This window comes from Liolophura sinensis, chromosome 12 (genome assembly GCF_032854445.1).
Source record: "Liolophura sinensis isolate JHLJ2023 chromosome 12, CUHK_Ljap_v2, whole genome shotgun sequence".
Lineage (NCBI taxonomy): Eukaryota > Metazoa > Mollusca > Polyplacophora > Chitonida > Chitonidae > Liolophura > Liolophura sinensis.
In genome coordinates, this window is record NC_088306.1 from 25332848 (window position 1) to 25343492 (window position 10645).

A 10645-nucleotide genomic window follows, 5' to 3' on the forward strand; every position below is an offset into this window, starting at 1 on the left:
ATTATATCGTAAATAAATGTCTTTAACAGACATTTATTTCAAAGCTAAACTGATAAACAATTGCCCGCTTTCTCAATGCAATTGTTCCATATGCTGTGAGCTCAAGTAAATAGCGTTGAGCTTTCACTGGAAGAATTTTGTATATAATCTGTATAGATTTAAAGTAATATATTTAAACTTATCTAATATATAGCTTTACAATACATGAAGAAATATAAAAAAGAATTTCTTATGTGGTTCATATTAATCTCATCCTTCATGACTTCCCATTGTTACCCATTAAAAAAAAGTCATGCAGTTATAGGAATCGAACTCGTTATCCTATTAGACAAAAAGGTTTTTAAGTACGCATGTTATCAATGGACCAATGTGGACAATGCGTTAGACGCCATGACATATTATGGTGAATGTAGAGTTTCCCTGAGCTTCCAAATTATTTCTTTGTGGGGTTTTTTTTCCATTTATAAAAGTATGATTGCATGAACGAACACGATACTTCGTTATAGCTTAGTACTTGCTAACTAGACACCAAAGTACTTCCCCCGCGTTAGCATAATAGTTCTTTATTCTCTTCTCTTGATGGCTAAAAGCAAAAAAAAATCATAAAACTATGTACCTTCCGCTGTTCCGTAACTTGTGGTCCAGTTTACGTATGTTGGGGATGGATGTCGTCGCCAGAATCAAAAAATAACATTTAAACACACTAAAACATAAGCAAATAAGCCAAAAGGACGAGCACATTAAATTGAAAAATTAATAAGAATGTGCTAATAATATATTTATTTATTTATTTGATTGGTGATTTACGCTGTACTCAAGGATATTTCACTTATACGACGGCGGCCAGCATTATGATGGGTGGAAACCGGGCACAGCCCGGGGGAAACCCACGACCATCCGCAGGTTGCTGACAGACCTTTCCACGTACGGCTAATAATATAACGTGGATGACTGTATTGTTAATTTTAATATAAATGAGTATACTGATCTACATCATCGATCGGTCAGTCAACAGGTAAACGAGTCATTTAAAAAAATCCGTTCAGATTAAAAAATCCTTGTTTTACCACGTCGAACTCAACATCTAAATTTTATTGCAGTAGTCGAACACCTTATATGTTTTACCTGATATGTTAGTCCGCTCTAAAAATCAATTTAATTATTCACACGACTTGTTTTGTACCTGTACTTGCACAACGTGTCAGTTCAGTTACATATCACGCTTTTAGTAGATGTTTATTTAGCGGTGCGTGAAAAAAACTCAGACGAGCTAATTTGTTTAAGAACAAAAATTTTTGGACAAAATGTGCCCCTTGAGACTGCTGATGAAGTTACTTCGGGGAAACAGCCATTTATTCTTCCAGTGCTTCACGCCAGCATTGCCAGAGACAAATGACCCTTTCAACGGATTTCGTTAAACGTCTGCGGATTGGCGCGTATATTTTTGTGGATTTGCTTGCATCAGACGGAAATAGCACGGATGGCTTAGCATACTGAAGGTAGTCATTAGCAGGGTACTTCCTGCTGGAGCGCACGAGAAATCGGCTGATGTCCGTTACATCGGGAAGCCTTAAGTAGAAAACGAAGATGAACAAAAGACACGTCGCACAAACCTTTAAATACTCGAGAAGACATTTACTGAGAATGGACGGGGGCAGTGTGGAATAAATCTCACTCTACGAACCGACTTTTTGCGCCTCTATTTCCATGTGTGTTGTCAAGGTGCCTGTGCACTAAAACTTAGACGATACTTTAAAATGAAGGAAACAACTCGTACGTTTTACATCAACATCTCCTGGTCATTCCTGGAACACATGACAGATGGCAGATAATCACACATCACAAATGTTTTCGAATATTTGATTTTTAATTACAATATGTAAACAAAATAAGTAAATATACTTGCCTATCAATGGTTATGAGATAAAGCTGGAAAGCTTGGTATACTCCATACCATTGTCATGCAAAAAGATATGTCTACGTACCACTGTGTGTGTGTCTGGAATACTTATCCGTTTTCTGCCAGGGTTACATGACTTACAAACAGTAATGATTTTGTCCTCTTTCCTGGTCTTTGTGTCAGAAAACGCTGCTTGACATGATGCTTGACAAACAACCCGGTGGTTCGATAGCCAGTGTTCCATTCCCCTCCCCCCCACCTCCCCCCAACACCCCATACCACCCCCCATCCCCCCACCCGTCGTCAGTCTTAGTTCAACAACTGTGTGATTGAATGATTTTCATATTGGTAACTTTGGGATCTAGCCCTATTAGCTTAATGTCACTCATTTACTTATTTGTTTAATATTCCTTTATTATTCATGCAGTCAAATATGCATTCCTTTGTCCCGCCACTTCAGACACTGAGCCAACTTCACCCCGAATATATCCGTCTCTATGTCACTTTTATGTGCGGGAGTATGAAGGCATTTCTTGGATTGTACTTCAACATTCTAGAGCCTTTCATCTCGTCACCGTTGATGAAGCGTTACCTTAGCCTTTGGAGCTCTTCAATAAATTTGCATAAAATGATTACAGTGTTACAGAAAATAACGATATTGCGATCAGAGGAAAAACAGGAGTGACAAATGACGCAATCGAACCTCAAATTGTGTAAGTAATTGAAAAGAAAGCTGCATTGCAAATTTCTTAATTGAAAAGATTGCGTCTTTTAAATCTCTAATTCATGAGTCAATTTCGAACCATTCCAGAGACAAATATGGCTGTCACTTCGTGATAAGAATGACACTGATTTTAAAAATACACAATTTAGTTTTAAAAGAAGGATCGGACACAGGCCAAAGGTCAAGAGGGAATGACCTTGTAAGTTACTTTTTCCGTAACAAGTTCTTCCGAGACACATCGTGTCAAGTGAACTTAACAAACTGAATGTAGCAAAACTATGACAGAAAGAAAGTATTTAGCAAGTTATTCTGAAAAATTTGAGAGCCGATTTCAAACAAGATCAAAATTCTTGGTTAAGAGAGGACCATCTAAATTAGAATCCAGAACATTGAATGTAGGCTATACACATTACCTTGTTCGTTTGATTGAAAATTAATTCTTTATAAATAATTATTTATTTATTGTATAATGACTATATATGTCACGGAGGAAAAATGAAAATACTGACCAATATATCGTATATTACATTCTCTCTATACATTCAGCAAAGAGCAAAATCTATTCTATATAGAAGGTATTCCCTTACATTACATATATTCGGCACATAGATATACACATACATACATGCTCACCAACGAAACAAGCACACAAAATTTACACACAAAATACGTTTCACTAATACTATGTCAATATGTCAGATGCGTATGTATAATACACGGACACGCACGTCTGCTGTTTGAACTCAGAAGAAAAGAACAGAAAGATCTAGTAGTCGAATGTGAATTCATGAAGTCATTCATGTGTGCTTCCATTTACTTTAGATGAAATGTCGTTTTCAACACTGTTTCAGTCCCATCAGAGCAAGGACTCTTTATAGCAGATCGGTTTTATTATAGACATATCTATAGCGCTACCTGAGTAAAACCCCATGCCAAATTTATCAGGCGTTACTTCTATGTTATAGTATATACTTATTACTGTATGGCAGTATTATCCCATGTCCTTGGCTCCAACGGATGGGATAGAAACATTTTTACGTTTACCACATGATCCCATTTTGGAGGGGCAAAAGACTCTTACATAATCGTCAGTCAAACTGGCAGCTGGTGTAGTGATTTATTCATACCCCGGTCGCTGAGAGTTCAAGTCCAGCTCATGCTGACTTCCTCTCCGGCCGTAGTTGGAAGGTCTTCCAGCAACCAGCGGGTGATCGTGGACTTTCCCAGGGCTCTGCCCGGTTTTCTCTCGCCATAATGCTGTCCGCCGTTGTATAAGTGAAATATTCTTGAGTACGGCGTAAAGCACCAGTCAAATAAATAAATAATTATGACCCTTTGTTCTTATCGCTGCACACTGATGTAAAGTAAGTTAATGTTTTAGAGGAATGGTAAATAAACAAATAAAAAAGTTAAATATTTTCCCCGTAAAGGACAAAGACTACAGGGCCTTGGCATACCCATGAGCATTCGGGATTTTTTGTGTTTATTTCTGAAATCTAACCTTCAAGATTAAAGTCACAACCCTTGATGACAATACCCCTATCCCTGAGCAATGAAGAAAGGCAAAACTACGTTGCTTTTTGACACTGAACATTTTTTCCGAGTGGCATAGTGTAATCGATTGTCAAAAAAAGACGAAATCCGAACAACAAGTGACAATGTGTCAGTGTAAGGGAGACTGAAACACTTCGCGGTGGATTATACTGGGGTAATTTAAGTGGAAGATAAACAGGGTGAAACCGACGTAAAGTTTGTCACAAAATCAACCCGTTGACATGAAGCCAATTTCAAGATTCATTGAGCAACACAAATTGAATTTCCACAAATTTCACCCAAACCAAGTCGTGGTAGAAGGGGACAAATTTCAGCCATTCTGCCTATGCCACCTTTGATTGCTCAGATCGATGTGCGTTCTTGGATCTTCGACTTCATCAGCAAAACGTGCAGTGGTCTCTGTGCGGTTACAATGGGTGCTCATACCGTGGGTAGGACACAGCTTAACTAAGACAAAAGCGCCCTGGGCCATTCCATTCGGTGCGGGAAAGGCCCTAAAACATTCCAGGAAGGACACAGTATTGAATGGCACTTGCGGCATGGGATATGAGAAGAAACGTCTTTCTGAACGATATGGATCGGCTTTGTGGAGTGGAAAATTCGAGTAGCCCAGTGGTCAGTTTCTTGACCTTCGTACCTCGACCCATGTATGACTCATAAATATTGATGCAGACTGGGCGATTTGTGTCCCACATACACATCAGTTATAGTGACTGCACTGAATCCGCCGAGTGATTAGGCCAAATTTCATAACGGACTGATCCAAGGCCCAATACCGAGTATCATCCTGTGTAATAATTTGACACATGAAATTGACGGGTTGCCACATTACATTGCTTTAAAATCCATTTACAGTACAATGTTAATCTGTCACATGAAATACACTTCATGAGTAAAGGACCAAATCTGGATCTGTTTATCTGCTTCGGGTTTTCGTCTACTCATAAAACTGCCTGTCGTCAAACTTCACAAATCAAATTAAAATAGTAAGGATTTTTTTAACACAACGCAATTTCCCGAAAGCTTCAAGTCATATATGGTAGTGTTTGGGTTATTTTGACTTTATATAGCTCTCTAAAGTTTTACTTTTGTTTATAAATACTTTAAGCATTTTCCAAACCAAAAGTATTCATTCACTGGAGTTATATTTTTAATGGATCTTGACATTAAGAAAGTTAGAAAACAAATCAATTCTGACGGTAATGTGCGCTAACCCATGACATTGTAAATATGGTTCTTTGGCAGGGCAAAGTCAAAAAATGCATAACTTCACTTTTCTATCACCGAATTTGGAAAACCCCTTATTACAGGCGTGAGTAGTTAATGACATGCTGACACTCACCTGTTGGAGAGAAAAAAAATGTATTTTAGCACGCATTGTATGAAGACAGGGGCTTTTGTTTGTTAAATAATGTGATCCATTTACGTCATATGCGTATGTGTTTTCTGTTCTTATATAGTATAGTATTACCACTCAATAGTCTATTTCTCTGGCCATGTTGTATATATATTCTGTAAAATCATCCACCGCCAAGGTTGCCCTCCGCTGGCGACACGTAACACTGCCTGCTCTACACACATAGATATTGGACGTCCACAAGACAAAGGAGAGAGTATTTTAACCCTTAATGCTAATCTGCATAAGCTTGTTCTCGGCAATAAGAATTCATTTCCTCGTCAGATAAAGGTGGAACCTCTTAGTATCTTCTCCGTTACGGTGACACCTCATTATTACAAGACAAAAGACAAGATCGCCATGACTTCACAAACTGCGAGGGTTGCTCACGTGAATAATCCATGGCATTCTTAAGAACAAGAAGATCACCTCATCCAATGAGAACAACAACAACAATTTTGCTCCCTTACAGCTTGTCACATCTAAATTAGTGTAATTCTTAAAGAAGACGCCATTGCAAAATGCCCAAATAACGTTGAAAGCAAAACGGACAAGAAAATGAGCGAGTTGATTAAAACGAAAATTTTGTAATGAAACGTAAAGTGGCGGCCATTAATATAATGTGTATATTAATTAAAACAAGCATAACCTAAAAACATCTCTGGCAACCTGTAAGTTTTTAAAATTTTATCTCTAACTAACAAAGCGTTGCTTTCCCATGCACTTCGTACCTTTACCGAAGTAACCATACTACTTGTGTTTCATCTATGAACCAGTGATCAAATTAATTCTCCAGCCGACAAGTTTTGTGACAGGAATTGGATAACGAGGCAATTAAGTTACATCTCACGCTTTCAGTTGATGTCTCGCTTGGTCGATAACGCGAGATTGTGCGAGAAAAAAATGGCTAGCTAGCTAATTTGTTTAAGAACAAAAACCTTTCAAGGAAATATGTCCGTTGTGACTGCTGGAGAATTTACTTCAGACAAACAGCCATTGGGGTGTAGCGGTGTTTTATACCAGCATAGCAAGAGACAAATGTCCCCTGCAACGGATTCCGTTCACCATCTACGGATTGCTGTGTTTATTGGCGCAGATTTGCTTGCATCAGACAGGCGATGACAAGGTTGGCTTAGCATACCGAAAGTAATCATTACCAGTGTGCTTCCTGTTTGAGCACGGGAGAAATCGATCGGTGCCATTTACGGAGGGAAGTGTTAAGTAGAAAATTCGGTGATTGGACCGTTCATTCCCAGACCTAATTATAGACAAAAAAATGATAGATTACCCGTTACAATCTTTGGATACTCGGTCAAACATCCGATTTGAATGGGCGAATTATGTGAGAAATAAATGTCACTATGCACCAGTGGATTGTTTTAATGTATCTATGTTATTCAATACTAAAAAACTGTCCATGTATAAACTAAAAGACATTTTGATACAAGGGAAACTACCCATACTATCTGTATCAGCTTCTATTGGTTATTTCCATATATGATGAAAAATGGTCACTATTAACACACGAGGCGTCTTCTGAAATAAGTGCGTCCAAGATGAGCATTACACCGATGTGATATCAATACAAACAGGCTGGCAGTATGTATACATGCTTTTAGCTTGATATAAAAAACTGGGAAAACTTTTTTTGCTTTATACCTGTATTAATGTTAGTTAAACATCAAAGTTTAATTTTTGTCGTGTGTCTACCTGGAATATATCCATCCCGTTTAATTTGGTTTCATGATATTTATAGAAAGAGACAAAGAACTAAACTTACTTCATCACAAACAACCTGGCAATTTGCATACAAGCTTTTGACTAGATATAAAGAAACCCTGAAAATCAGTTTGAAGTAGAACATCACGAGTAATAGACTGGCGGATTATTTTTATTTTAATAACTGCTCCATTTAATCATTCTTTTATCCTATTATTTATTTTACGCTTAGTTAAATACTCAAGAATACGTTCATTGTATTGTTTCCTAAGTTACTAATTATACACCCATGTCTTTATTTCTTAATTCTGAGACTAAAGTCGTTTAATAACGTTGTACTTTGAAGTATAATTACTGGGACCAGACTTTTGTCGAATTTTTGTAGTGTTTAAAACACTTTCAAATGTGGGATCAAATGATCTTCGATTACGACATGTTTACGATTGTACCCCAGTATTCTACAGCCTTTACGTTGTCCGGGGGAAACCCACGACCTTTCGCATGGTACTCATACTACTATTGCAACTTAGCAAATTAAGACGTAGATATGACAAAATGAGAACCCAAACAAAACAGAACACGCAACTGCATGGGGAAATCTGGGAGCAAATTTTCAATGTTGCGACCGAACCAAATGGCCACTAGTAAAACACGAGGCGTCCAAGATGAACATCAGAGTCGACTTAAATTGTAACAACTTACCCCAGTAAAGATTTTTGCCCTTTATATGTTCTTGAAATTGAAAGAAATCACCTGGAACCTTCTTGTAAATCATGGGGTTTAAAGGATTGTTTTAATCTGGAATCTTTTCAAGATCATGTCAGTCTTATGATAAGCAATCTTAATGTTTCACCGACGCAGATCTCTAATGGAGCCCCAAAACCAAAATGAATCCCAAAACCACGAAAAACCGCGTGGGCTCAGCTTATGACATTGAGATGTCCAGATTTCCTGGCATCTAGGCGACAATTAGGGATCGTGGCACAAATTGTACATCACAGCTCTAAACCAGTTCAAAACGTGCGTTCCTTCGCCTTACACAATGTTGTGTGCATACATGTATGTGCACATGACACGTGAGAACGTTCAGGATCGTCAACTGTTTCCGTTTTTCTAAACCGGACCTCCACCGTATGCAGTAAAAACAACCAAATCAATCAATAGATTAATAAGTAAATAAATGATAAATAAGTGAATCAATAAGGACACGGGATAGCACCCAGAATTCTGACACCAGCCGACAATTTCTCTTGGTTTTTATGCTGAACGCCAAGCGAAGAGGTATACCAATACTGGTAGTTTTAAAGTTTTACGTTAGACTCCCCTGAGATATGAACTCAGGCTCCTTTCCCCAAAGCAGTGTTTAAAGCAGTATTAATGAGTCGATGGTATAAGCGCATCAACAGATCTGCATCAGGCATTTCACGTAGATATATAGGCATATATGGGTTGAAGTGCGGAGTTCAGGAAACATTCTGGAATCATAACCCAATAAAAAAGACACTCGCTACCAACGGATTCATGTCATATTGACAAATACTGTACGTACATGTATCTAATAAGGCTCATCGATCTGCGCAACCACTTAGTACGATCCAGGCATGTGGGCCGAAAGCTTGCGAAACCTTTAAATTTACGTGGTAGTGCCTCGACTTCATTTTTATTACCACAAATGGTTGTTGACGGGGCGTCTATGAGGTAGGGTCAAGGTCAATAACTGAGTTATGGTGAAATTTAAAGTTTGCAGACGGCAAACGTACCACCGGTACGTTAATGTTTACTTACCGTCCGGCGTGGTATGACGTCGTGTTATCTTTTAAAATGAACTGTTGAACACCTACAATAACTTCAGCGAGACATTCTAACAAGACATAACACAGGTCATAAATATTCATCACGTGGGAAAAGTGTAGGGCGTCATTTTCTACGTCAGTGAGTATCTCCATGTTCGCTGTACGTCAGCCTAATGTGAAATTCATACATTTGTTATCTCGTTCATTCGCACTTTTTTATTTTGACAAAACCACCGAGGCGTGCCATAAGAAAAAACAGATGAAGAATCATCTTACGCACGACCATCCGCAGGTTGTCGCAGACCTTCCCACATACGCTAGAAGCGAGCATGAGCTGGATTTGAACCTACAGTGACCTCATTAGTGAGAGGCTCCTGGGTCATTAGGCCTTGCGCTGGTGTGCTAGCATCCTCGGCTACGGAGACCCCGCAGATGAAGAATTAAAGGAGAAGAAAACTTAAAAACGGCAAAGCTGGCATAGATCGCTGAGTCCATCTCGTCCTCCATCTTTCACAATTAGTAATTTATGCTGGGGGTGTGTTGCTCAGCCAAAACTGCCAGCTTGTTCGTGTAAACTCGGAACCTACGTCCAACATTCCGGTTTCCCGATCGTCAAGCGGAAAACGAACTGTACTGTTCGTTACCTTCTGGGAATAAGAGTTCTACCGGAAATGTACGAACTGCACCCGGCGAGGAAATGCATACTCTTTTCAATAGTATTTGTTTGTAATTTAAGTTTTCTTCTCCTTTAACAAAATGACCAAACTCAACAATTACATTATAATTTTAGCATTGTTATTGAGGATACTTTGTATTACCTACAAAATTTGCATTTTTTACCCGTCGGAAATCTGCTCATACATGTTGGCAGTTGCTTATTGCAGTCGTATTTTCTTGATGTTCTCCTTTTCTTTCATATTTGCGTCTCAATCCGCTAACATCTTTTGCAAATGTACCTCGAGCAAAGCGTTTCTGAAAGGAAAACATTGCAAATAGACATTAATGTAAAACCTTGAATGGAATTCCGACTTGACATTTGTACCTTCTCCAATCCTTTTCGAAGTTCTAGATTGCGTAATATTTTGAGACAGTGACATTCTCAGCACGATGTGGAAGCAATATCTGTCTTTTCAGTTGCTGGCAAAATGACTCATGAATTACAGTTTTAAAAGACGTGGCCGTTTCATTTAAGGAATTTGCAAGAAAGCTGTCTTTTTAAATTTCTTACTCAAGAACGCTCAATTGGACGCTCAATTCCATTATTTGGCACTCCCGTTTTTTTGCATCCGAGCTCAATGCCGTTAATTTCTGTGTTGTGATTAGTTTTACAAAAATTTATTTAAGAACACCAAAGTGCAAGGTAAGCATTCATCAGCTGTGAAAGGCTGTGGAATGCTGAGGCACAGTCACAGATATGTCGTTATAGTCGAGTATCATTTCACTTCACATTTGAAAATGTTCTGAACATTGAAATATTTCCGCAAAAATTTGGTTCTAGTAATGATTACTTCATACTATACTGGTGAGGATGATGGACCAAAACGCACAATGTTGTAAAA